We start from the raw sequence: 27,014 nt of genomic DNA on the forward strand, positions 1-27,014 counted from the left end.
AACACCGGATGAGACATCCTACGAGTAAAACCAGACCTCGAGTTTCCACGAGGGGGCCCCGCAGTCTACTCAGTTCGGACCAACACTCAAAGGAGCACTGGCCCAGGGGGGGGGTTAAAATAAGATGATCCTTGAGTCTGCAGAACCCAAGGGAAAAGAGGATAGGTGGTAGCAAATGGTAAAACCAAGGTTGGGCCTTGCTGGAGGAGTTTTATTCAAGGCGAACTATCAAGGGGTCCCATAAATCACCCAACCGCGTAAGGAACACAAAATCAAGGAACATAACACCGGTATGACGGAAACTAGGGCAGCAAGAGTGGAACAAAACACCTGGCATAAGGCCGAGCCTTCCACCCTTTACCAAGTATATAGATGCATTAATTAAAATAAGAGATATTGTGATATCCCAACATATCGATGTTCCAACATGGAACAAACTTCATCTTCACCTGCAACTAGCAACGCTATAAGATGGGCTGAGCAAAAGCGGTAACATAGCCAAACAACGGTTTGCTAGGAAAAGGATGGTTAGAGGCTTGACATGGCAAATATGGGAGGCATGATATAGCAAGTGGTAGATAGCGCAGCATGGCAATAGAACGAACAACTAGCAAAGCAAAGATAGAAGTGATTTCGAGGGTATGGTCATCTTGCCTGAGATCCCGCTAGGAAGAAGAATGAGTCCAAGAAGAAGACAAACGGACGTAGTCGAACGAATCCTCACAACTCCGGAACGAAACCGAAGCTAACGAGAGAAGCAAACCGGAAAGAAACAAACAACATAGTAAACAACAATCACATAAACATGGCATGATGCACAATCAAGTATGATGCATGTCCGGTTTAATGAGCATGGCATGGCAAAGTGCAACAAACAACACTACAAATTAAGTGGAGCTCAATATGCAACGAGTTGCATATTGACGAAACACCACATCAATTGTTTAGTTCTCTCGGTTATGTACCCAACAATATTAAATGTTGATGAACATGGCAAGAGGTGAAGCATAAGTAAACTAACTATTTAGGCAACTTAAATGAGGCCGGAACAACAAACAACAATTCCGGAAAATCCTCATGTCCATATTTTAGATTTGGTACTGTTCTGCCTAAAACCATATTTTATTGTTGTTAAACAGGAAAATAAAGTGCAACATGTTAATCTATGCATTTTTCTACCCCATTTACATATGAAGTTTATTTAAATCCGAGCTACGGTTATTTAGTTATGAAATAAATCATTTTAACATGGCATTCGAGCAAAATTAAACAAACAGCATAAACATTTTAAACATGGATGAAAGCAGCATATTATGAAACTAGATGAAATTCTGAGCATTTTACATATATAAATTATTTACAAAAGATGCACGGTTAATTAATTATTAATGCATGAACATGAGGAGTTTTTCTGTAAAACTGCAATACTCTGGATAATGGACAAAATCGCAGACGGGAAAAAAAATACACTGGGCCGAATCTAAAACCGGAGCAGGCCCAACAGAAGAAAAACAAAGGGGCGCTCGGGGGTTTCTCACCATGGGCCAAGCCCAGGTCGGTGGAGAGGCCAAGGCAGGCCGGGGGCGGCGTTGGGCCTGATCTGGAGGCAACGACGCGGTCAACGCGAGCGCTCTCCTCGATCGCTCGATCTGGGCAGGGGCGCGAGCAGATACTTGCGCAGGCGAGCTCCTGTTGACGGAAACAAGAGTGGGTTCAGAGAGAGAGACAGGGAGACAAAACAGAGGGAGGAGGAAGGAGATGGGCAGGTCGCGGTCGATCTGGCTGGAGTCGGTCAACGCGAGCGCGTGGCTCGTCTACGAAGCAGAGGAAGCAGGGGTGCGACGGCTTCAGGCGGTGCAGGCGCGGCAATAGGGCGATGCAGGGAGGTTCAGGCGGCGATGGACTTGGCGGAGGGGATGACCGGAGTTGCGGGGGCTTGTCCTCGTCCAGAGCGAGGAATGGCCAGATCTCGAGGTGGCCGGGGGAGAAACTTCGAGGCAGCGACGACGTAGGGACGGCCATGGATGCTCCTGTCGAAGGAAAAAGGAGAAGGTTCAGAGAAAGCAGAGAGAGACAGGGGAGAGATAGAGAGTGAGAGAGGATGAGCGACGAGGCTCACCGGAGATGGTGGTGAGGGCGTCGAGGATGGAGGTGCCGGCGGCGAGGTTCGACGAAGGCGGCGGAGGCAAGGTGCAGGAGATGATCCTCGGCTCCATGGAGGTGCTCTAGCACGAGCAGATCGAGCGCTCCTCGCTCAGGGATGCGCTGCTCGAGGAGGAGAACTGCAGATGCGGCTCGGGGCAGGGGAGGAGCTTGGGCGCGTTGGGGAAGGTTCTGCTGGAGGTGGTCGACGGTGACGTTTAGGTGCCCCGGCGAGCTGCGGCTCATCGCCGGCAGCGACGGGGACCGAGAGAGGTGATGCTCGGGCAGAGGAGGCCTTGGTCACGGGCGCGCTGGACGGCAGGCGCAAGGAAACTTCAGATCGGGAGCTCCTCTCCCGATCGGATTAGAGGAGGAGGCACCGGCGGGGTGGATCGAGTGGGGTGCTGGCTCTGGTTGGCTGGGTTTGCAAATCGAGGAGGTGGCTAGGCGCGGAAAGAGAGGAGCAGATGGATCGGGAGGAGATCCCGAGGTTGGAGGGAGGCTGTCGGCTGGCGGCGGCGGAGGATGGGACAAAGTCCCTAGAATTTAGGGTTAGGCAGATTATATAGGTAGGGGATTAGGGTAGGGGTTAACTCGGTCCTACGATCGTAATCGGACGGTCCGAGATAAATAGGTTAGGAGAGTCTAAATAAGAAACGGAGACGTTTTAGAGATGTTTGGGGATGATCTGAATGCAACGGTGATGACTGAGCGGTTCGGGTTCGGGACAGTTTTCGGACGCGCGTGAAGGGGTCTGAGAGAGGTCGACAAAGAGAAAGGGGAAGCAGTCGCTATGAACGGCTACAAGTTTAAGAAAACATGCTGATGCAATGCGAATGATGCCATGATGAAATGCAACAACAACAAATAATCACACGGCGGACACGAAATATATGGAAGTCCTCTGGAGCGTCGGTCTCGGGGCGTCACAATTAGGTCATGTTTTCTGTCATGCATGTACATCCATGATGATTTTATGGCAGAATCAAGATAGTCATACATGTGTCGTCGTAGAAGTGTTCCATGACAATACCAAAATTATCATCACGGAAGTGTCCACTTCCATGACGATAAATGGCGCACCATGGAAGTGTTTTCATCAAGGGTAACCGACACATGGCATCCACCGTAACGGATCACCGTTAAGCTATTGGGTTCCACTTTGGATCCGATAACCCGTTAACAGCCCCGACCAATGGGGATTTTCCACGTGTAAAATTCTCATTCGCCTGAGGATCCACGTGTCGACTCAGCGTCAACACAGATGTCATCCACTCATTGTACGGGAGGCGCCTATGATACGTTGGCACGTGGCAAGGTCCAACAGTGGCACATTTAGGTGAAAGAGGAGGGCCCAGTCAAAATTAGTAGGCTGGCCCATATAGGGCCTACTTGTGTCTGGTTCATTTAAGCCCACGGCCAATACGCCAATTTGGCCCGTCAGCGGCCTGTTAACTATTGACACCATTGTAGTCCATCGCCAGTTCGAGCCCGTTAACAGCCCACTATATATTTGGGATCAATATTAGCCCGATGTGGTTTCGGCATGTTAACGACCCATTCAAGGGATGGGCCAATTTTCAGGATGTACGTATTTTGGCCTTTTAGCGACCCATTTAAGTGTTGGTCTAATTTCCAGCCCGGTGTGTCTTTCAGCCTATTAACGACCCATAAATGAGTTGGGCCATTTGCCGTCGGACCTGAGTTTTGGCCTCTTAACGGCCCATGCTCTTCATGGTCCAATACCAGCCTGGTTTCTCTTTCAGCCCGCCAAAGGCCCACAACACAATTGGGCCATATACAGTTCGACCTGACTTTCGGCCTCTTAGCGGCCCATGCTCTTCATGGTCCAGTACGAGCCCGCTGTCTCTTTCGGCCTGCTAAAGGCTCACAGTACAGTTGGGCCATATATAGCCTGACCTTAGTATCGGCCTGTTAACGGCCCGTGAAATCGAATGGGCCCACTTATTGCCCGCTTCGATGTCGGCCTGTTAACGACCCAAGAGGTAACATGGCCAAGCATTAACTGTTGCCTCGTTTGAATTATAGCGGCCCAATAGAGCTTTCGGCCTGGTAACGGCCCATCAACTTAATGGGTCTGCAAAGTTCGGACATGTTTGTAGGCCTAATTAGATAACGTCGATTCCGGCCCAGCTATAATTTGAGCCCATAACGATGAGCAATTATGAACAGGACCAAAACTGATCAAAGGCCTATGAGAATTTTGGCCCCCTACGAGCCTATTCGGGAAGCCCATTAAGGGCAGTGGGCCGCTATCCTTCATATAGGACCCACGACTGTTCGTGCTAACTAATAATTTCACTGCTTTTTTGGCTTCCTAGCGACGAGTTAGCTGGAATGCAAGGCGCGCTAAGCAAACATATGACATACAAGGAAAAACGTAGCACATCTAGCATATATTACAGGAAATTACATCCACTGGGCAATCAAAGATTGATGCCAATGCAAATAAATGACAGAACTTAACGATCTACAACGTCACAATCTGCAACCTCAGCGCGGATGACGCCCATAAGCATGTGAGCAAGTTCTTCCTTCTTTGCTACACTGTCTCTGAAAACATTGATCAGTTGTTGTTGCGCAAGAATGTGCACCTCTGATTCCTCCACGATTTCCATCATTGCTTCATCCATTAATTGGTTCACAAACATACATTTTTTCCCGTTGGATTCGAGACAAAGGAAACTGAACAGATTCAGATGGCGATTTTGGCAGGCTTGTATTATTGATAGTGGAGAGTGTCTTGATACATCTCCAACGTATCTATAATTTATGAAGTATTCATGCCATGTTTACAATAGTTTTATATGATTTTGGTATGATTTGATTAGAAGTAACCCGGACTGACGCTGTTTTCAGCAGAACTACCGTGGTGTTTTTTGTGTGCAGAAATAAAAGTTCTCGGAACGCGATGAAAATCAACGGATATTTTTTCTGGAAAATATGAAAAATACTAGAACAAAAGTCTACCGGAGGGGAGTCCCGTGGGCCCCACAAGGGTGGGGGTGCGCCCACCCCCCTGAGCGCGCCCCTGTGCCTCGTGGACTGCCCGTGGGGCCCCCTGACTTGTTCTCGACGCCATCCTCTCCTATAAATACAGAAACCTCCAGAAATTAACCTAGATCGGAAGTTCCGCTGCCGCAAGCCTCTGTAGCCACAAGAAATCAGTCTAGGCCCTCTCTGGCACCCTGCCGGAGGGGTCCATCATCACCGGAGGCCATGGGGAAGGATCTCGGAGGGGCAATCATCGCCATGAAGGCCAAGGACCAGAGGGGGAACCTCTCCCCAACCAGGGGGGATGCCATGGAGGAGGAAGCACAAGGGGGAGAACCTCTCCTCCTCTCTCTCGGTGGCGCCGGAGTGCCATCGGGAGGGGAATCATCGCCGCAGTGATCATCTTCATCAACATCACCATCCTCATCTCTTTTACGCGGTCCACTATCACGCACCCTGCTGTAATCCCTACATCAACATGGTGCTTTATTCCACATATTATGATCCAATGATGTGTTGCCATCCGATGATGTTTTGAGTAGATATCCTTTGTCTTTGGGTTGATTGATGATCTAGATTGGTATGAGTTGTATGTTTTATTTTGGTGTTGTCCTATGGTGCCCTCCGTGTCGCACAAGCGTGAGGGATTCCCGCTGTTGGGTGTTGCAATATGTTCATGGTTTGCTTATTGTCTGCGTTGCGTGAGTGACTGAAACACAAACACGGATAAGTGGGTCATGGCGTATGGGAATAAAGAGGACTTGATACTTTAATGCTATGGTTGGGTTTTACCTTAATGATCTTTAGTAGTTGCGGATGCTTGCTAGAGTTCCAATCATAAGTGCATATGATCCAAGAAGAGAAAGTATGTTAGCTTATGCCTCTCCCTCATATGAAATTACAATAGTGATTACCGATCTTGTTAACAATTGCCTAGGACAATTCCGCACACTGATCCATCATTTTTCCACACTCGCTATTTATAATATTTAGTAATATATTCTAACTTTATGATAACAACACCTACTTTTATGTTGTAGCTCTCCGACATCATACAAAGTTATCCTCTTCATACCCACAACGTAGTTTTATTTCTCGTTTCTAGTTGGAAGCAAACGTTCGGTGTACGTAGAGTCGTATCAGTGGCAGATAGGACTTGAGAGAATATTGATCTTACCTTTAGCTCCTTGTGGGTTCGACACTCCATACTTATCACTTCCACCTTTGGGAATTGCTACGATGATTCCCTGCACTTGGGGATTATCAAGCTCTTTTCTGGCGCCGTTGCTGGGGAGCAATAGCGTGGGGTTGATATTCTCGTGTGTGCTTGTTTGCTTTCTTCACTAATTAGATTTTGTTTTTCATTTTTGTTTATGTTTAGTTGTGGGTGAAACATACAATTTTTTTGCCTCTTATGCCTTAAAAGTTTTTCAAAAAGAGAAGTGATTGGAAAGTTATGCATTGAAGAAGTGAGGGTCGACCTTGAGCACTTGTGTTCATGCTCATGGAAACAATGTAGAATTTTTCATGGAAGTTTCTCTGTAAATAATTATCCCCTTGTATATATCCATTCTATTATAAAAATAATGTGCCAAGCTTTGGTTTTAGGATGATTAGATTGCTTGTTTACGTTGTGCAGTACAAAAAAAGAAACTTTTACGCGCACAAAAATAATTTTCATAAATCATAGGAACGTGATTTTCAATTGATTCTTTTTGCTCTGGATTGGCACACAAATTGCTCAGGTTTTCTTAATTTGGTAGGATTTTTGGAGTTATATAAGTATTCAAGAGTTACAGATTACTGCAGACTGTCCTTTTTTGAAAGATTCTGTTTTCTATGTGTTGTTTGCTTATTTTGATGAATCCATGGGTAGTATCGGGGGGTATGAACCATGGTGAAGTAGGAATACATTAGATAAAGTGCTAATATGAAATTGGAATGAGTTTTCAACAGTACCTAAAGGTAGTGATTTGCTTTAGTATACTAACGGATCTCGCAAAGTTTTTGTTAAGTTTTTGTGGATGAAGTGTTCGAAGAACGAGGAGTTACCGATGCGAGAAGAATAAAGAGAGGCAAGAGTTCAAGCTTGGGGATGCCCAAGGCACCCCAAGTAAATATTCCAAGGATACTTAAGCATCTAAGCTTGGGGATGCACCGGTTGGCATCCCATCTTTCTTCTTGAACAATTATCGGTATACCTCGGTTTTTGTTTTGTCCATATGATTTGTGTCCTTTGTGTTATTCTATTTCTTTAAGAACCATGCTAGTATGAGATAGCCCTTCGTTGATTTATAGAATGCTCTTTGTGCTTCACTTAAATCTTTTGAGTATGGTTTTATAGAATGCTTTGTGTGCTTCACTTATATATTTTAAGCTTGGATATTGGTTAATCTATATTAATTGTAGAATGCTCCATCAACTTCACTTATATCTTTTGGAGTATGAATAATACTATCATCTAAAGTGGGTTTGGAAGAGTGTCAACTTTAGGAATTAGTGATCCCACTATTTTGGAGGGTGTTGAATCTTAGTGTGATATTTATGAAAGTGGATTTGGAAGAGTGTCAACTTTAGTTAGTAATGATTCCACTATTTCGGAAGAGGTTCCAATTGATTATGAGAACAAAGTTGCTATTTATGATGACTATTGGGATGACATGTATGCTATGAAGAATAATGTTAACCATGAAACTTGTCATCATGATTTTAATTTTCAATTGGATTTTGCCTCACATGACAGTTATTGTGTTGAGTTTGCTCCCCCTATTCCGAATAAGAAGAATTTTTGCTTATGTGGAGAGTAGTAAAATTTCTATGCTTGTAGATCATGAAAAGAATGCTTTATGTGATAGTTATATTGTTGAACTCATTCATGATGCTACTGAAAATTATTATGAGGGAGGAATACATGCGTGTAGGAGTTGGAATAATATCAAGTTTCCTCTCTATTTGCTTGAAGTTTTGAAGTTATACTTGTTTTACCTTCCTATGCTAGTTGATTCTTGTTCCCATAAATTTTGTGCTCACAAAATACCTAGGCATAGGAAGTGGGTTAGATTTAAATGTGCTAGTCATATTCTTAATGATGCTCTCTTTATGTTTCAATTCTTATCTTTGATGTGAGCATCATTGAAATCACCATGCCTAGCTAAAAGACATTAAAGAAAAGCGCTTGTTGGGAGACAACCCAATATTTACCATTACTGTTTTTGTGTGTTTACATGATTAAGCTACTGTAGTAATCATTTTTTATAGCTTTTGTTTCAATAAATTTCCAAGTAAGACCTTTGGCAAGACTTGGGTGAAAGTTAATGTGATCTTGCTGTAAAAAACAGAAACTTTGCGCTGACGACATTAGCTGTCATTTTTTTCAGAAGAGTGCTATTGAGTTGATTATTTTTTCATAAGATTAATAGACAAATTCCTCACGTCCACCAATTTATTTCATAATTTTTGGAGTAGCAGAAGTATGGTTGCTGTTCAGATCATTACAGACTGTTCTGTTTCTGACAGATTCTGTTTTCATTGCATAGTTTGCTTGTTTTCTAGATTCTATGGCTTATATTTCTCAATATAAATTGTAGAAATGATATGGTACAGTAGGCATTGTGTGAGAACAATTATGAACCTTGTCTTTGACAGTACCAAAGTGAATGGTTTACTCTTTATCATACTAACCTATCTCACGAAGTTTCATTAAGTTTTGTGTGATTGAAGTTTTCAAGCTTTGGGTGAGATATCGATATGAGGAGAATAAGGAGTGGAAAGACCCTAAGCTTGGGTACGCCCAAGGTACCCCAAGGTAATATTCAACAAAGACTCAAGCGCCTAAGCTTGGGGATGCCCCGGAAGGCATCCCCTCTTTCGTCTTCAAAACTATTGGTATACCTTACTCAGAGTTATATTTTTATTCGTCACATGATATGTGTTTTGCTTGGAGCGTATTTTCAATTTTACTTGCTGTTTGAATAAAATCATTGGATCTGAAATCTTGAATGAAAAAGAATCCTCCCATGGCTAGTTAATTATTTGACTACTCAGTGTTCTTCACTTATATCTTTTTGGAGTAGTTTGTCATTTACTCACGTGCTTCACGTATATCCTATGAGTAAATGGTTGAATGAATTTAATATCATAAATCTGAATTCGTATACATTTCATATGCTTATAACATGGGGAGTAATGACTTCACAGATAATAAGTATAGGTAGTAAACTTATTGAAAGTTAGCAAACGCAGAATTGGTCACTTGAACAATTCATGAAAGAATATTGAAGGAAGAGAGATTTCACATATAAATATACTATCTTGGACATCTTTTGTAATTGGGACCACTCATTAAAATATGACATGCTAAAAAGTTGATGTTGGACAAGGAAGACAACTTAATGAGTTATGTTTTCCTATATCCGAAGAGTTATATTGTCTTGGATCATCCAACATGTTGAGCTTGCCTTTTCCTCTCATGCTAGCCAAATTCTTTGCACCAAGTAGAAATACTACTTGTGCTTCCAAACATCCCTTAAACCAGTTTTGCCATGAGAGTCCACCATACCTACCTATGGATTGAGTAAAATCCTTCAAGTAAGTTGTCATCGGTGCAGGCAATAAAAATTGCTCTCTAAATATGTATGATCTATTAGTGCGAAGAAAATAAGCTTTATATGAACTTGTGATAGGGAAGAAATAAAAGCGACGGACTGCATAATAAAGGTCTTTATCACAAGAGGCAATATAAAGTGACGTTCTTTTGCATTAACATTTTGTGCACCCAACCATAAAAGCGCATGACAACCTCTGCTTCCCTCTGCGAAGGGCCTATCTTTTACTTTTATCTTATACCCTTATACAAGAGTCATGGTGATCATCACCTTTCCTTTTTACGCTCTTTCCTTTGGCAAGTACTTTGTGTTGGAGCGATCCGGATATATATATCCACTTGGATGTAGGTTTTCATGAGTTATTATTGTTGACATTACCCTTGAGGTAAAAGGTTGGGAGGCGAAACTATAAGCCCCCATCTTTCTTTGTGTCCGATTAAAACTTTGAACTCATAAATATCACATGAGTGTTAGCAATTGTGAAATATTAAATGATAGTTGAGTATGTGGAGTTTGCTGAATCAAAAGCTCTTACATAGACCCTTCCCGAAAATAAGATGAATTGCAATTGTTTGATGACTAAGGGCACGGTTTGTTAGTTTTCAAGAAAGTTTATGATCTATACTTTAACGTGTGAATAGCTTGTTACTTGATCATGAGAAGTTTTCTGAGTTGAGCTACTGTTATGATATATAATGATGCTAGAAAAAGTGATTGGAACTATCATTTATCAAACTTATGCACTTGCTAGCATTCACACTTCATAAATTATTTCTTTTATCATTTACCTACTCGAGGACGAGCAGGAATTAAGCTTGGGGATGCTGATACGTCTCCAACGTATCTATAATTTATGAAGTATTCATGCCATGTTTACAATAGTTTTATATGATTTTGGTATGATTTGATTAGAACTAACCCGGACTGACGCTGTTTTTAGCAGAACTACCATGGTGTTGTTTTTGTGCAGAAATAAAAGTTCTCCGAACGCGATGAAAATCAACAGAGAATTTTTCTGGAAAATATGAAAAATACTGGAACAAAAATATACCGGAGGGGAGTCCCGTGGGCCCCACGAGGGTGGGGGGCGCGCCCACCCCCTGGGCGCGCCCCTGTGCCTCGTGGACTACCTGTGGGGCCCCCTGACTTGTTCTCGACGCCATCCTCTCCTATAAATACAGAAACCTCCAGAAATTAACCTAGATCGGAAGTTCCGCTGCCGCAAGCCTCTGTAGCCACGAGAAATCAATCTAGGCCCTCTCTCGCACGCTGCCGGAGGGGGCCATCATCACCGAAGGCCATGGGGAAGGATCTCGGAGGGGCCAGCATCGCCATGAAGGCCAAGGACCAGAGGGGGAACCTCTCCCCAACCAGAGGGGACGCCATGGAGGAGGAAGCACAAGGGGGAGAATCTCTCCTCCTCTCTCTCGGTGGCGTCGGAGTGCCATCGGGAGGGGAATCATCGCCGCGGTGATCGTCTTCATCAACATCAGCATCATCATCACCATCCTCATCTCTTTTACGCGGTCCACTCTCCCGCACCCCGCTGTAATCCCTACTTGAACATGGTGCTTTATGCCACATATTATGATCCAATGATGTGTTGCATCCTATGATGTTTTGAGTAGATATCCTTTGTCTTTGGGTTGATTGATGATCTAGATTGGTATGAGTTGTATGTTTTATTTTGGTGCTGTCCTATGGTTCCCTCTGTGTCGCGCAAGCGTGAGGGATTCCCGCTGTAGGGTGTTGCAATATGTTCATGGTTTGCTTATTGTCTGCGTTGCGTGAGTGACTGAAACACAAACACGGATAAGTGGGTCATGGCGTACGGGAATAAAGAGGACTTGATACTTTAATGCTATGGTTGGGTTTTACCTTAATGATCTTTAGTAGTTGCGGATGCTTGCTAGAGTTCCAATCATAAGTGCATATGATCCAAGAAGAGAAAGTATGTTAGCTTATGCCTCTCCCTCATATGAAATTACAATAATGATTACCGGTAATTGCCTAGGACAATTAAGCACACCGATCCATCATTTTTCCACACTCGCTATTTATAATATTTAGTAATATATTCTAACTTTATGATAACAACACCTACTTTTATGTTTTAGCTGTCCGGTATCATACAAAGTTATCCTCTTCATACCCACAACGTAGTTTTATTTCTCGTTTCTAGTTGGAAGCAAACGTTCGGTGTACGTAGAGTCGTATCAGTGGCAGATAGGACTTGAGAGAATATTGATCTTACCTTTAGCTCCTTGTGGGTTCGACACTCCATACTTATCACTTCCACCTTTGGGAATTGCTACGATGATTCCCTGCACTTGGGGATTATCATGTCTCGACCACTGCATCATAACATAAATTAGGAGGGGAACCGAAGAGATTAATCAAGAGTTATTGCCATATTACCTGGCCTAGATTTATTGGAAAGAAAAAATGGGGTTGCCTTGCTGTTTTCAGAGTTTGTCTTCTTATCTTCAGCAGATTGCACCAAATTAACACACTACCATTGCTATCATTGGCCAGGTCAGATAATAGGAAAGCAACATTGACACAACGAATGTTTGGGCAACCAGACCACACTAGCCTACACCAAATTAACCCAATATGACACAACTATCATCAGCCAGGTAAGGTAATAGGAAAGAAACATTGACACAATGAATGATTGGGCAACAAGAACATCACTACAATTTAGTAATGTGCATGATATGAGATAGTACACTCATACAATTCAGCATGCAAAACTACCAGGCAGTTTTCCTTACAAAAATGAACATTGTCGCCTTCAATTATACATTTTGCTACAAGTAAATTTATATCAGATAAAAGTTGGTTTCACGCCGATTAACAAAATACATGCTGATGTAAAATATAGTGATATACAATAGGTACTTACATCAGTATTGGAGCATAGAGAATTCCCGCAAGATACTTTCCTCGAACACGATCCCAGTGTAGAAAGTCTTCTATCCTTTAAGCTTATTTTCTAAAAGAGACATGGGTAATAAACATGTAGAAAATATGATCTGAATGCTATAAAATTTCATGATGTGAGGATACGCACACGCTTTTTAGAATGGAGTTGACATATTTTTGCTGGACTGGAGCGGACTAGTTCTTTGGCCACTTGAATCTGCTTATTATCAGTAGGAGTTGGGTTTCTGTGTGCTGGAGAAGTATCTATGAACACTGGAGTTGGTTTACTATCTCCCAGTGTTTGGATCTTTTGCAAAGACCTTGTTTCTAACCCTTCAGATTCTAACATAGCCATCTTCCCCTTGCATGCCTTATATAGAAGAATGGTGCTTTAGTTATAAAACATGCTACAACAGAGAGATGTAATAGGTACCGAAGAATAGAAAGACATGACATATTGACATGTATTCCCTCCATCCAGAAATAAATGGATGTGTCTAGGCGTATTTCAGTTCTAGATACATCGATTTTTATCCATTTCTGTGACATGTAATCTGGACGGAGGGAGTATGATGTAAGAGCTAGGGATACGACAGGGCAACAGAGTAAAAAAACACTAGTTGAATGTAAAACTGTATGATAGCGGAATACATACAGAAAAACACTATGGCAACATATGTGTGTATGACTGGGAAACTAAGATGGCATTGCAACAGACCACTAGAACAACACTTCAATGTAAAAAAACATTTTATGGTAGACAGATGAAGTACATACTGATGAATAACAATGCATAAGATATTCAGAAGCATGATGTCCAAACTAAGCAGATGGCATTGCGATAGAGTAGAATGACAGTACATGAATTTGAAAACATGTTATCATGAATGGAATAGGTACTGAAAAATAGGAAGGCATGACATATTTACATGCATGATCATCAGGCTAAGCACATGGCATTGTAACACAGTAGATGCACTCCAGGACATTATATGCATGTTGTACCCATATCATAGGCCAAGTTAGAGCAAGGGCCTTGTGGGGTGAATAGGATTCATCATCTTTCTGCAAGTCTTCTGAAGAACTGCCTTTACATGTTCCATCATATTGGGCATCATTGACGTCAAGTTTGTTGGACGTTACATTGCTCCGTGAGGTTCTTGTGGATATATCACTGTGTGCAATTATATCTGACATGCATGGAAGACAACTAGTAGTTAGATATATGTAATGAGTGCTTGTAGGAGATGACATAAATAGTAGGACTGGGCTTAACTAGCAGCAACAGGTCTCAAAAACTAAACGGAGAACACAGATGAAAGCTACAGAATATGTATCGTTTGTACTCGAGATTAACTAGATGGCACACAAAAGTATTAAAGAACAACATAGGTAATACTAGAAGTGGTATAATCACCAGCCTGTGGGACAACATTGGCTGATGGATGATAACTATGGAACAACGTTACCTAAAGAACAAGTCTCTTATCTGAACTATGGAACAGGGTTAACTCCCGAACAAGACTCTTAAGAGATCTGCATGAATATACAGTGAAATGTGATAATCTATTTTCCATGCTTAGATGAATAACAAAGTCATAAATGTTGCACACAAGTAAGATGAGGGTACAACCTAGCTGGCCGCCATCCATAGGAGTGAGCATCATGTGCTGACTTGTCGATGGCCCTGCAGTTGTTGTGGCTGTCCATGTCGTGCACACACATTCGATGTAGGGAACTGTTGAGTGGGGACTATACACTACAAAAAAAATACACTTCCGTGATGATACGTGTTTGTCACAGTAGGTCAAGTTTTCTGTCATGCATGTACATCCATGACGATTTTATGACAGAATCAAGATAGTCATACCTGTGCTGTCGTAGAAGTGTTCCATGGCATTACCAAAATTATCATCACAGAAGTGTTCACTTCCATGACGATAAATGCCGCGTCATGGAAGTTCTTTCGTCAAGGGTGACCGACACGTGGCATCCACCGTAACGGGTCGCCTTTAAGCTACCGGGTCCGGTTTTGGATCCGATAACCCACTAACAGCCACGACCAATGCCGATTTTTCACGTGTAAAATTCTCATTGGCCGACGGAACCACGTGTCAGCTCAGCGTCGGCACAGGTGTCACTCATCCAATTGGCAAGGTGTGCTTATGATATGTTGACACGTGGACCGGCCCAAAAGTGGCCCATAAAGATTAAATGGGCCGGCCCAACTAAAGGTCCACAAGATTTTGCGAACCATAATGGGCCAGCCCGGCTAAAGGCCCACGAGATTTCGCCGACCATAATGGGTCGGCCCAGCTAAAGGCCCACAAGATTTTGAGGACACTAGTGGGCCGACCCGTTAACAGGCTGCCATATTTTGGGCCAAATGCCGGCCCATATTTTATCCGGTCCATTAACAGTTTGCCATGTTCTGGGCCTAATAAAGGCCCATATGAGATTTGGCCCGTTAAAAGCCTACCATGTTCTGGGCCAAATTACGGCCCAGATCAGATCCGACCCTTTAAGAGGCTTTGGGCTAAATTATGGCCTATATCAGATTCGGCCCGTCAACAGGACACTATACTTTTGGCCCACTTGCTAAAGGACCATTTAATAATTCAGCCTGATATTAGTTTCGGCCTGTTAAAGGTCCGTTTAACATTTCGGCCTGTTAAAAGCCTGTCAAATAGTTGGGTTGTAACATCCCAAATTTTCAATTTGGAATGTTATACATAGGTCATTCATGCATATCATATTTTGTTGAATTTCGTTTCGCGATCCTCGAAATTCTAAGCAACTCAAGGACCCTCGGAGAGAGTTGGGGATTTCACGTTTTTCATATTTGACTTTTATCAAATATCGAAACAAGGATCACTTTGGTTTATTTATTTTTTCTCTCCAAAATATTTCATATAAAAAAATATAAGAGAGGAGATAATATGACTTCTCCAAAATAAATGAAATATTGGAGGAAAAATATTAAAAATCAGATTAATATTTTTATTGGGTTTTTATAGGAATTTTACTTGAATTAGAAAAAAGGTGAATTTTTTAAAATTGCATTTTAGGCCAAGAAAATGTTCACCCTGTTCTAAATATTTTATTTAGACGGTGAAAATTTGTTTTGGTAATTTTAGATTTTTATTTATTTTTCTAGGATTTTATTTCGGCGGAATATGTTTTCCGGACACGCCGCCACCGCCCCCTCTCGCAAGCCGCACCGCCCTCCCCTCCTTATAAGCCGCCACCCCCGCCCCCACATCGCCACCCCACCCCGCCACCGCAGCCCGCAGCAGCAGCCGCGCAGCCGCTGCCATCGAGCCGCCTAGCGCCGCCGCCACCTCGCCGCCCCGCGCTCCGCCCGCCTCGCCGCCGCACCACCCGTGCCACCCCGCCGTCGCCCCGCTCGCCGGAAGCCGTCGGAGCCGCGCCGGAGTTCGCAAATCTCGCCGTTCTATTTTTTTCCGGTTTAGGTAAAAACCGTCGGTTTTTTTAAAACCCTAGTTACATTTTTATCGGTTTTCTCGGTTTAGTTTATTTAGCGGACGTTCATCCGTACGTTCGTTTTAACGAACGCTTTTCGTCCGTTAGTCACAGACAACAAACGTTCATTCATTAGCCTGTTCGCCTGTTTTTCTTTTTCTCGGGTTTTTTGCGATTATTTCGATCGCGATTTCTGATCCGATTTTCGTTTTAGTTTATCTTTTCGCTCGTTTATCGGAATCAGGCGATTCAAGCGCCTAGATCTTCGTCTCGAAACCCTCTTTCAGTTTAACCAACTTGAACAAGATTTTGGTACTGTAAAATTTGACTTTAGTTCAGATTAGTAATCAGATCTTGTTTCTTTCGCAGTTTGAGTTTCGTTGCTCCATTTGATTTGATTCTTTTTGCAAACCGGAGTTCTTAAGTTGAACCTTCTGGTTAGTTCTTCTTATTTGTGTTTTACCCGTGCATCTATGATTGATTGCTTATGTATGCTATTGTTTGTTTGCGATAGAATTCCCAGAGTGCGAAGCGTGCTACTACGAGTCCCTAGGTTTTGCGGATCGTCGGCAAGGCAAGTAACACATTGATCATACTCTTTTCATACCCAATATTTATGCATTAGTTCCAATCCTCAAACACTGCATGATTAGGATGTGATTTAAATTGTGGGTTTGGGAAGTAGTTGATGTGGTAGAACCTATTGCCTTGTTTTGTTATCAAACCTTGGGAGTTACTTCTACGTTATGCTTATATTGCTATGCTATGCTCGTAGACGTGGATTGGGTTCGAGTGTATCCATGACAAATGTGAGATTGTTAATTAATGGTTCAACTTAAGGTGGCAACTTTAATACACATCTGGGTGGATTGCTTGTTTGGGCACCTGGAGAATCCAGTGTTGTCCTAGGATATCCCGGAGTACCCGTGTGATTTTCCTACGGCCCGCCACCCAGGCTCAAAGGGATCTTAAGATTATTCATGCTAGAAACTTCCGTGTGCAGCCACAAGCCATTATGGGCTCTGGCATAGTTTGAGTAAGTTGTGTGACCTCTTTCAGTGGTGGGCTAGCAGATGTAGAGGGAAAGTAGGTGTAACTGTCCACCCAGAGTAAAGAGTTAATGCTTCCGAAAGACTGTGTCTCGGTCATCCATTTCTCAAGCACCATGTAGTGCGAGAAATCCAACAGAGGAGATCGAGTCTTGTGGGGAAAAGTGCGCAAACCTCTACAGAGTGTACAATCTAATCATGGTTAGCCGTGTCCCCGGTTATGGACATCTTGAGTATCTAGTACTTGGATTATCCTATTGTATCTCATCACTATAATTTAATTTGTTGGGTTAATGAATTACTTTAATTGGGATTGAGTTGGTGGAACCTTCTCAATGATGTTTCAACTACCATGATAGTTAAAATAAAACTTATTCCTTATTGTAGGGAAAAATTGGCTTTTCGCATAAAACCTTATAACCATAGAGCCTCCACCAGCCATATATGCATATAGTGATAGCATTATTCTGTTCATTGCTCTACTGTGTTACATTGCCAGCATATTCCATGTGCTGACCCGTTTTCGGGCTGCAACGTATCATGTTGCAGACTTTTCAGACGAGGAGTAAGGTTCGCTAGGTCATTGCCGTGCAGCTCAGCTATGCCGTTGGAGTTGATGGACTCACTTTATCTTCCAAGCCTTCTGCTGTTATCGTATTAGATGGCCTTAAGCCATATTTATTGTAATAAGTTCTCTTTTGGAGACATTCGATGTAATAAGTGTGTGATTGCTACTCGGTTATAAATCCTTCGAGTACTGTGTGTGTCAGCATTACCGATCCAGGGATGACACTGAAGCACAGAGACTTGACCGTTTGAGGTCGGGTCACTACAAGATGGTATCAGAGCACACGCTGAGTGTAGGACACGACCACTAAGAAAGCCATAGGTCACTCTTCTCTACTCATTTCTGACTCCTCTCCATTTTCTACTCTCTAGGATGGCGGACTTGAGGAACAAGTTTGCACAACCGGATGAAGATACACCTTTTGGACGACACTTGAAGGAAGTCACTAGATACCTGAACATCAGAATACCAAGCTTCACCGGGACCTACAATGCCACATTACCAGAAGAGGAGCACTGGATGATTCGAGTTCAAGTTCCTGGAAGGACGTTCACGCCAGTCACAGAACCCATAGAGTTTTCCTTTGATGCACCAACCTGGAGTCTAGGAAAGAGCATGGAAGCTCACATCGCCATGGGACGCATCGACGAAGTTTACCACAAGGACCTCAAGGATACCATCTACCAGATATGTGGGCACCGAGATGAGCAATGGGAAATAGTCAGCACCAGGAAGGACAGGTCCATTGCAGCTTTCATCCAGGAGTTAAATCAACACATTCGACGCCAGGAAAACCAGATGTGCGCAGACATGATAGATTTGAAGAAGGCGTAGATAAGGATCGCCGAGCTTGAAGAGGAACTCAAGTCTACACGCGATGGATATGAAGAAGAAATCGCAACACTATTGGAGAAGAACGATGACCTGATAAAGAAGATCGGAGTATTCATGGGAGACCCCGCGCCAGGAGGAGAAGATGACGATTCCACTTGTCCGGAGAACTACATCATCATCGACGACACCGACTCCGGCCCCGACGACAGTGATGATGACTTTGAAGACAAAGCTAGAGCAGACATCATGGAGTCTTCCACCGATCAAAATTTCTAGATGACCACCAAATGATTAGTAGTATTCCCCCATGTATATAGTAGTAGTCCAAGCACTTTTACGATTTTCTAGACCGCTTGTATGCCCTTGCTTGATTGATTGAGTGATATGATTGTGTTTGTCTCATGTGCATATGGCTAGTATTTTCTCACTAGACCTCTTTTTCTATTCTAATCTCTCCCTTCTAAACCCATCAGATGCCTCCGAGATGTGACACCGGATTTGTCTTTCCACCAGAGATCACCCAGTTGATCCAGCAGCAGAATGCCTTGATGCAGATATTAGTCCAGAACCAAGGCAACAACAATAAGAACAACAACAACAACCTTCCGCCACCACCACCAGTTGACAACTTAGCTCGTTTTCTGAGGTTACAGCCGCCGGTGTTTTCCAGTAGCACCGAGCCAATAGTTGTGGATGACTGGCTACACCAGATTGGAAGGGAGTTGACCACCGCTGGTTGCACAGATCCAGAGAAGGTGCGTTTTGCCGCACATCAGTTGGATGGACCAGCAGCCTCATCGTGGGAGAATTACACAGCCACCTTTCCCATAGCCAATGTTACTTGGGATCAGTTTCAGCAATCATTCCGCACAACCCACGTCTCAACTGGAGCTATGAGCATGAAGAAGCGTGAGTTTCGTAACTTACGCCAAGGGAACCATACTGTGGGGCAGTACGTGGATGAATTTAGTAAGCTATCTCGTTATGCCCCTGATGATGTGGCCACAGATGCCGCAAAGCAGGAGAAGTTTATGGAAGGGCTGAATGATGAGATGAGCATGCAGTTGATGGTGGCAACATTCAACAACTACCAGGAGTTGGTAGACAAGGCTCTTATGATTGAAGGGAAGCAGCAGCAGATTGAGAGCCACAAAAGGAAGTATGGACAAGGAAGGTACAACTCAGGATCTCAGCAAAAGCCTCGTTTAACCCCGAACTCGGGAGGACTTGTCCATAACCATGGAGGTCACACCCACAATGGAGGGAGTTCTCACAACCACATTGGCTCCAGGAATGAAAACGGGAACAGAGCAGGTAGTAATCAGAACCGCTCTAACCTAGCCACACCCACCAAGAAGGACCTAATTCACATTACTTGTTTCAAGTGCGGGAAGACTGGACACTACGCCACTGAGTGCCGTGAAGCGAAGAATGGGAATGGCAATGGAAGCGCTGGGAAGAAGCCCAACCCTTTCAACAAGGGACAAGTGAACCACGTGAACGTGGAGGAGGTTGAGGAGTAGCCTGATGCCGTTATCGGTAAGTTTTTGGTTAAGTCATTTACTGCAATCGTTCTTTTTTATACTGGTGCATCGCATTCATACATATCAAGGGGATTCGTGGATAAGTATAAACTGCCCACTAAGGTACTTAGGACACCCATGTTAGTAAGTTTGCCAGGAGCGGAGTATATGGCAAGCCAAGGATGCTCTCAGATGCCATTGACCATTGGAAGCCATGTTTTCCCCTCAGACCTGATAATTTTGGAGTCACAAGGATTGGATGTGATACTGGGAATGGATTGGCTATCGATGTATGGGGGAACATCGATTGCGCGAGTAAGTCGATTTTGCTCACCACCCCGGAGGGAAAAAGGATCAAGTATGTATCTAGGCATGCGCCTAGGAGGAGCCAAGTAAATTCCCTCACGGGAGTTGTTCAGGAGGAAGTGCTTGTAGTGAAGGATTACCCAGATGTTTTTCCAGAGGAGTTGCCAGGCATGCCGCCAGATCGAGACATCGAGTTTTTGATAGAGCTATTGCCAGGCACCGGGCCAATATCAAAGAGACCCTACCGGATACCCGCAAATGATCTAGAAGAGATCAAGAAGCAGATTAAGGAGTTGTTGGAGAAAGGTTACATCCGACGAAGTTCATCACCATGGGGAGCACCAGTACTCTTGGTTGAGAAGAAGGATGGATCGTTAAGAATGGTTGTTGATTATGGTGCGTTGAATGAGGTGACGATCAAGAACAAGTACCCACTGCCGATGATCAATGATTTATTTGACCAGTTGATAGGAGCTAAAGTGTTTTCGAAGATCGATCTACGATCAGGATATCACCAGCTGAAGATTCGAGAGAAGGATATACCTAAGACAACTTTCACCACAAGGTACGGGATGTATGAGTACACGGTCATGTCTTTTGGACTGACTAACGCCCCTGCCTATTTCATGAGTATGATGAACAACGTGTTCATGGAGTTCTTGGATAAGTTCGTTGTGGTGTTCATTGATGATATCTTGGTATACTTGAAGAATGAAGAGGAGCAGAAGGAGCATCTACGTATGGTTCTAGAGAAGCTCAGGGAACATCAGTTGTATGCCAAGTTCAACAAATGTGAGTTTTTGTTGAAGGAAGTTGGATTTCTTGGACATGTTATATCAGGAGAAGGTATAGCAGTGGATCCCACCAAGGTTCAGTCAGTCACTGAGTGGTTGGCACCCACCTCAGTTGGAGAGATCCGCAGTTTTCTTGGACTCGCGGGATATTATCGGAGATTTATTGAGAATTTCTCTAAGATTGCAAAGCCTATGACGGCATTGTTGAAGAAGGACACTAAGTTCCATTGTACTGAGGAATGTGAAGCAAGTTTCCAGGAGTTGAAGAAACGTTTGACTACAGCCCAGTGCTAATTCTGCCGGATATACGCAAGGACTTCCAAGTGTATTGCGATGCTTCACGCTTAGGACTTGGAGGAGTACTGATGCAAGACGGAAAAGTTGTTTCGTATGCCTCACGACAACTGAAACCGCATGAGTTAAATTATGCCACACATGATTTGGAGTTCGCAGCCGTAGTGCATGCGCTCAAGACCTGGAGACATTTTCTCATTGGAAACCGTTGCGATGTATACACGGATCACAAGAGTTTGAAGTATATCTTCACACAGAAGGAGCTTAACCTCAGGCAGAGGAGATGGTTGGAGCTCATAAAGGATTATGATATGAAGTTGCACTATCATCCAGGAAAGGCCAATGTCGTAGCAGACGCTTTGAGCCGAAAGAGTTATGTAAACACCCTAGTAAGCGGAGGGATGCCAAAGGAGTTAGCCGAGGATCTCAGGGAACTTCGTTTGGAGATTGTTCCTAGAGGTTTTGTTGCAACAATGGAAGTTCAATCCACATTGTTGGGAAAGATTCGAGAAGCCCAGAAGGATGACAAGGAGATCGCTGAGATAAAGGAGAAGATGAGTGAAGGGAAAGCCAAAGGGTTTCGTGAGGATGAGCACGACACCTTGTGGTTTGAGGACCGTATATATGTGCCCAATAATGCAGAGATCAGGAAGTTGATACTACAGGAAGCTCATGACTCGCCATACTCGATACACCCCGGAAACACCAAGATGTATTTGGATTTGAAGGAGCGTTTCTGGTGGACTGGTATGAAGAAGGATATTGCCGACTATGTAGCCGTATGTGATGTATGTCAGAGAGTGAAGGCAGAACATCAGAAGCCAGCAGGATTGCTACAGCCTATGCCGATACCCGAATGGAAGTGGGATAAGCTTGGCATGAATTTTATCATCGGATTGCCCAGGACCAAATCAGGATATGATTCTATATGGGTAGTAGTTGATCGCTTGACTAAAGTGGATCACTTTATCCCAGTGAAAACCACGTATACAAGTGCAAAGTTGGCCAAGATATACATGACCAGGATCGTATGTCTGCATGGAGTTCCGAGGACCATCGTATTAGATAGAGGAACACAGTTTACTTCAAAATTTTGGCATCAGTTGCACCAGACCTTGGGTACCAGACTGGAGTTCAGTACAACTTTTCATCCACAGACAGATGGACAGACTGAGAGAGTCAATCAGATTCTGGAGGACATGTTGAGAGCTTGTGCACTAGACTACGGATCTAGTTGGGATGACAACTTGCCCTACGCGGAGTTCTCATACAACAACAGTTACCAGGCCAGTTTGAAGATGGCACCGTTCGAAGCCTTGTATGGAAGAAGATGCCGAACACCGTTGATGTGGGATGAAGTTGGAGACCGCAAGTTGTTTGGACCGGATTTGATTAAGGAATCTGAAGAGAAGGTTAAACTGATTCGAGATAGACTGAAGGTAGCACGGTCAAGGCAGAAGAGTTACGCCGACTCAAAACGCAAGGAGGTAGTCTATGAAATCGGAGACACAACGTATCTGTGAGTTTCACCCTTTCGAGGTGTTAAACGTTTTGGAGTTAAGGGAAAGTTAGCCCCAAGATTTGTGGGACCATACCGTGTTTTGGAACGCATGGGAGAGGTTGCCTACAAGTTGGAGTTACCCGAAGGACTGTCAGGAGTTGATGATGTGTTTCACGTTTCCCAGTTGAAGAAGTGTCATGCTGAGATTGTCAATATACCGCTGAGAGATACAGTACCCCTGGAGGCAATTCAGTTGGACAGTGATTTGACCTATGAAGAAAAACCAGTCAAAATTCTTGAGTTTGCCAGCCGAGTTACTCGTAGTAAGGTTATCAAGTTTTGCAAAGTTCAGTGGAGCCACCATACCGAGGATGAAGTCACCTGGGAACGAGAGGATGATCTTCGCAAAGACCACCCACACCTATTTTCTAGCCAACCCGAATCTCGAGGGCGAGATTCATCTTAAGGGGGGTAGGTTTATAACATCCCAAATTTTCAATTTGGAATGTCATACATAGGTCATTCATGCATATCATATTTTGTTGCATTTCGTTTCGCGATCCTCGAAATTCTAAGCAACCCAAGGACCCTCGGAGAGAGTTGGGGGTTTCACGTTTTTCATATTTGACTTTTATCAAATATCGAAACAAGGATCACTTTGGTTTATTTATTTTCTGTCTCCAAAATATTTCATATAAAAAAATATAAGAGAGGAGATAATATGACTTCTCAAAAATAAATGAAATATTGCAGGAAAAATATTAAAATCACATTAATATTTTTATTGGGTTTTTATAGGAATTTTACTTGAATTAAAAAAAGGTGCATTTTTCAAAATTGCATTTTAGGCCAAGAAAATGTTCACCCTGTTCTAAATATTTTATTTAGACGGTGAAAATTTGTTTTGGTATTTGTAGATTTTTATTTATTTTTCTAGGATTTTATTTCGGCAGAATATGTAAAAAAAACTCCTGTCGGACCGCACTGGGTCGAGCCCAGCCGGCCCAGCCGCGCGCCTCCCCGCACCGGCTCGGGAGAGGACTCCCGAGCAGTGCCACGCCGCCCTCCCCTCCTTATAAGCCGCCACCCCCACCCCCACATCGCCACCCCACCACGCTACCGCAGCCCGCAGCAGCAGCCGCGCAGCCGCCGCCGCCACCTCGCCGCTGAGCCGCCCCCCGCCCCGCCCGCCTCGCCGCCGCACCACCCGCGCCACCCCACCATCGCCCGCGCCGCCGACCCGCTCGCCGGAAGCCGGCGGAGCCACACCGGAGTTCGCAAATCTCGCCGTTCGGTTTTTTCGGTTTAGGTAAAAACCGTTGGTTTTTTTTAAACCCTAGTTACGTTTTTTATCGGTTCATTGGTTTTCTCGGTTTACTTTATTTAGCGAACGTTCATCCGTACGTTCGTTTTAACGAACGCTTTTTGCCCGTTAGTCACAGACAACGAACGTTCGTTCGTTAGCCTGTTCGTCCGTTTTTCATTTTCTCGGTTTTTTCGCGATTATTTCGATCGCGATTTCTGATCCGATTTTTGTTTTAGTTTATCTTTTCGCTCGTTTATCGGAATCAGGCGATTCAAGCGCCTAGATCTTCGTCTCGAAACCGTCTTTCTGTTTAACCAACTTGAAAAAGATTTTGGTACTGTAAAATTAGACTTTTGTTCAGATTAGTAATCGGATCTTGTTTCTTTCGGAGTTTGAGTTTCGTTGCCCCGTTTGATTTGATTCTTTTTGCAAACCGGAGTTCTTAAGTTGAAATTTCTGGTTAGTTCTTCTTATTTGAGTTTTACCCGTGCATCTGTGATTGATTGCTTATGTATGCTATTGTTTGTTTGCGATAGAATTCCCGGAGTGCGAAGCGTGCTACTACGAGTCCCTAGGTTTTGCGGATCGTCAGCAAGGCAAGTAACACATTGATCATACTCTTTTCATACCCAGTTTTTATGCATTAGTTCCAATCCTCAAAAATTGCATGATTAGGATTGATTTAAATTGTGGGTTTGGGAAGTAGTTGATGTGGTAGAACCTATTGCCTTGTTTTGTTATCAAACCTTGGGAGTTACTTCTATGTTATGCTTATATTGCTATGCTATGCTCATAGACGTGGATTGGGTTCGAGTGTATCCATGACAGATGTGAGATTGTTAATTAATGGTTCAACTTAAGGTGGCAACTTTAATATACATCTGGGAGGATTGCTTGTTTGGGCACCTGGAGAATCCAGTGTTGACCTAGGATATCCCGGAGTACCCGTGTGATTTTCCTATGGTCCGCCACCAAGGCTCAAAGGGATCTTAAGATTATTCATGCTAGAAACTTCCGTGTGCAGCCACAAGCCATTATGGGCTCTGGCATAGTTTGAGTAAGTTGTGTGACCTCTTTCAGTGGTGGGCTAGCAGATGTAGAGGGAAAGTAGGTGTAACTGTCCACCCAGAGTAAAGAGTTAATGCTTCCGAAAGATTGTGTCTCGGTCATCCATTTCTCAAGCACCATGTAGTGCGAGAAATCCAACGGAGGAGATCGAGTCTTGTGGGGAAAAGTGCGCAAACCTCTACAGAGTGTACAATCTAATCATGGTTAGCCGTGTCCCCGGTTATGGACATCTTGAGTATCTAGTACTTGGATTATCCTATTGTATCTCATCACTATAATTTAATTTGTTGGGTTAATGAATTACTTTAATTGGGATTGAGTTGGTGGAACCTTCTCAATGATGTTTCAACTACCATGATAGTTAAAATAAAACTTATTCCTTATTGTAGGGAAAAATTGGCTTTTCGCATAAAACCTTATAACCATAGAGCCTCCACCAGCCATATATGCATATAGTGATAGCATTATTCTGTTCATTGCTCTACTGTGTTACATTGCCAGCATATTCCATGTGCTGACCCGTTTTCGGGCTGCAACGTATCATGTTGCAGACTTTTCAGACGAGGAGTAAGGTTCGCTAGGTCATTGCCGTGCAGCTCAGCTATGCCGTTGGAGTTGATGGACTCACTTTATCTTCCAAGCCTTCCGCTGTTATCGTATTAGATGGCCTTAAGCCATATTTATTGTATTAAGTTCTCTTTTGGAGACATTCGATGTAATAAGTGTGTGATTGCTACTCGGTTATAAATCCTTCGAGTACTGTGTGTGTCAGCATTACCGATCCAGGGATGACACTGAAGCACAGAGACTTGACCGTTTGAGGTCGGGTCGCTACATGGGCCTAACTACGGCCCGGTTTGCATCCGGCCTGCTCACAGCCGATAATCTGATTGGGCCAAAGAAGGACCGAGACAATTTTTGCTTGTTAACGGCCCGTGATGTGATTGGCACAATCATGGGCCGAGGTCTATTTCGGCATGGTGTTGGCCCGTGAGCTGTTCGCCATGTTTTAGGCCCAACCTACTTTTCAGCCTCCTAAAAGCGCATTGAGTTTTCTTGCGAAAATAGGGCCGGCGGTTTGCTCGGCCTATTAAAGGCCCAAATCTACTAGTGGTCCAGTTTACATTTAGGCCTGTTAACGGACCAAGATGACTGGGCCCATGATGCGGATCATACATAATGATTTGCATGACGGCCCGATTATGTACCGTAAATTTACGGTTTGGCCGGTTTACTTCATAGACAGGATATATATACAGTAAAATAACTGCAACATCATGAATAAGAAAAAACCTAGACTATACAATAAAGAAATTCTGGCATATTACATCCACTGGGCATCAAAGTTCGCCACTATGATAATAAAGCACAAGCAGACAGTAGATTACATACACTTGGCATCAAAGATCGCTACCAGTGCAAATAAACACGCTGAAAAAATAATATTCAAAACCGACAGCACTTCAATAGAGTTCAAGAAAGGTTAGCCCTGCTCGGGAGCTGCAGCGCAAGCAGCTGAGCAAGCTGATGAGACTGCGCTTATTTGACCCTTATATCCTCCTCACTCTGAAAGATAAACAAGCAGACAGATGACAGGTT

The sequence above is a fragment of the Aegilops tauschii genome, chromosome 5, assembly GCF_002575655.3.
Source record: "Aegilops tauschii subsp. strangulata cultivar AL8/78 chromosome 5, Aet v6.0, whole genome shotgun sequence".
Classification (NCBI taxonomy): Eukaryota; Viridiplantae; Streptophyta; class Magnoliopsida; order Poales; family Poaceae; genus Aegilops; species Aegilops tauschii.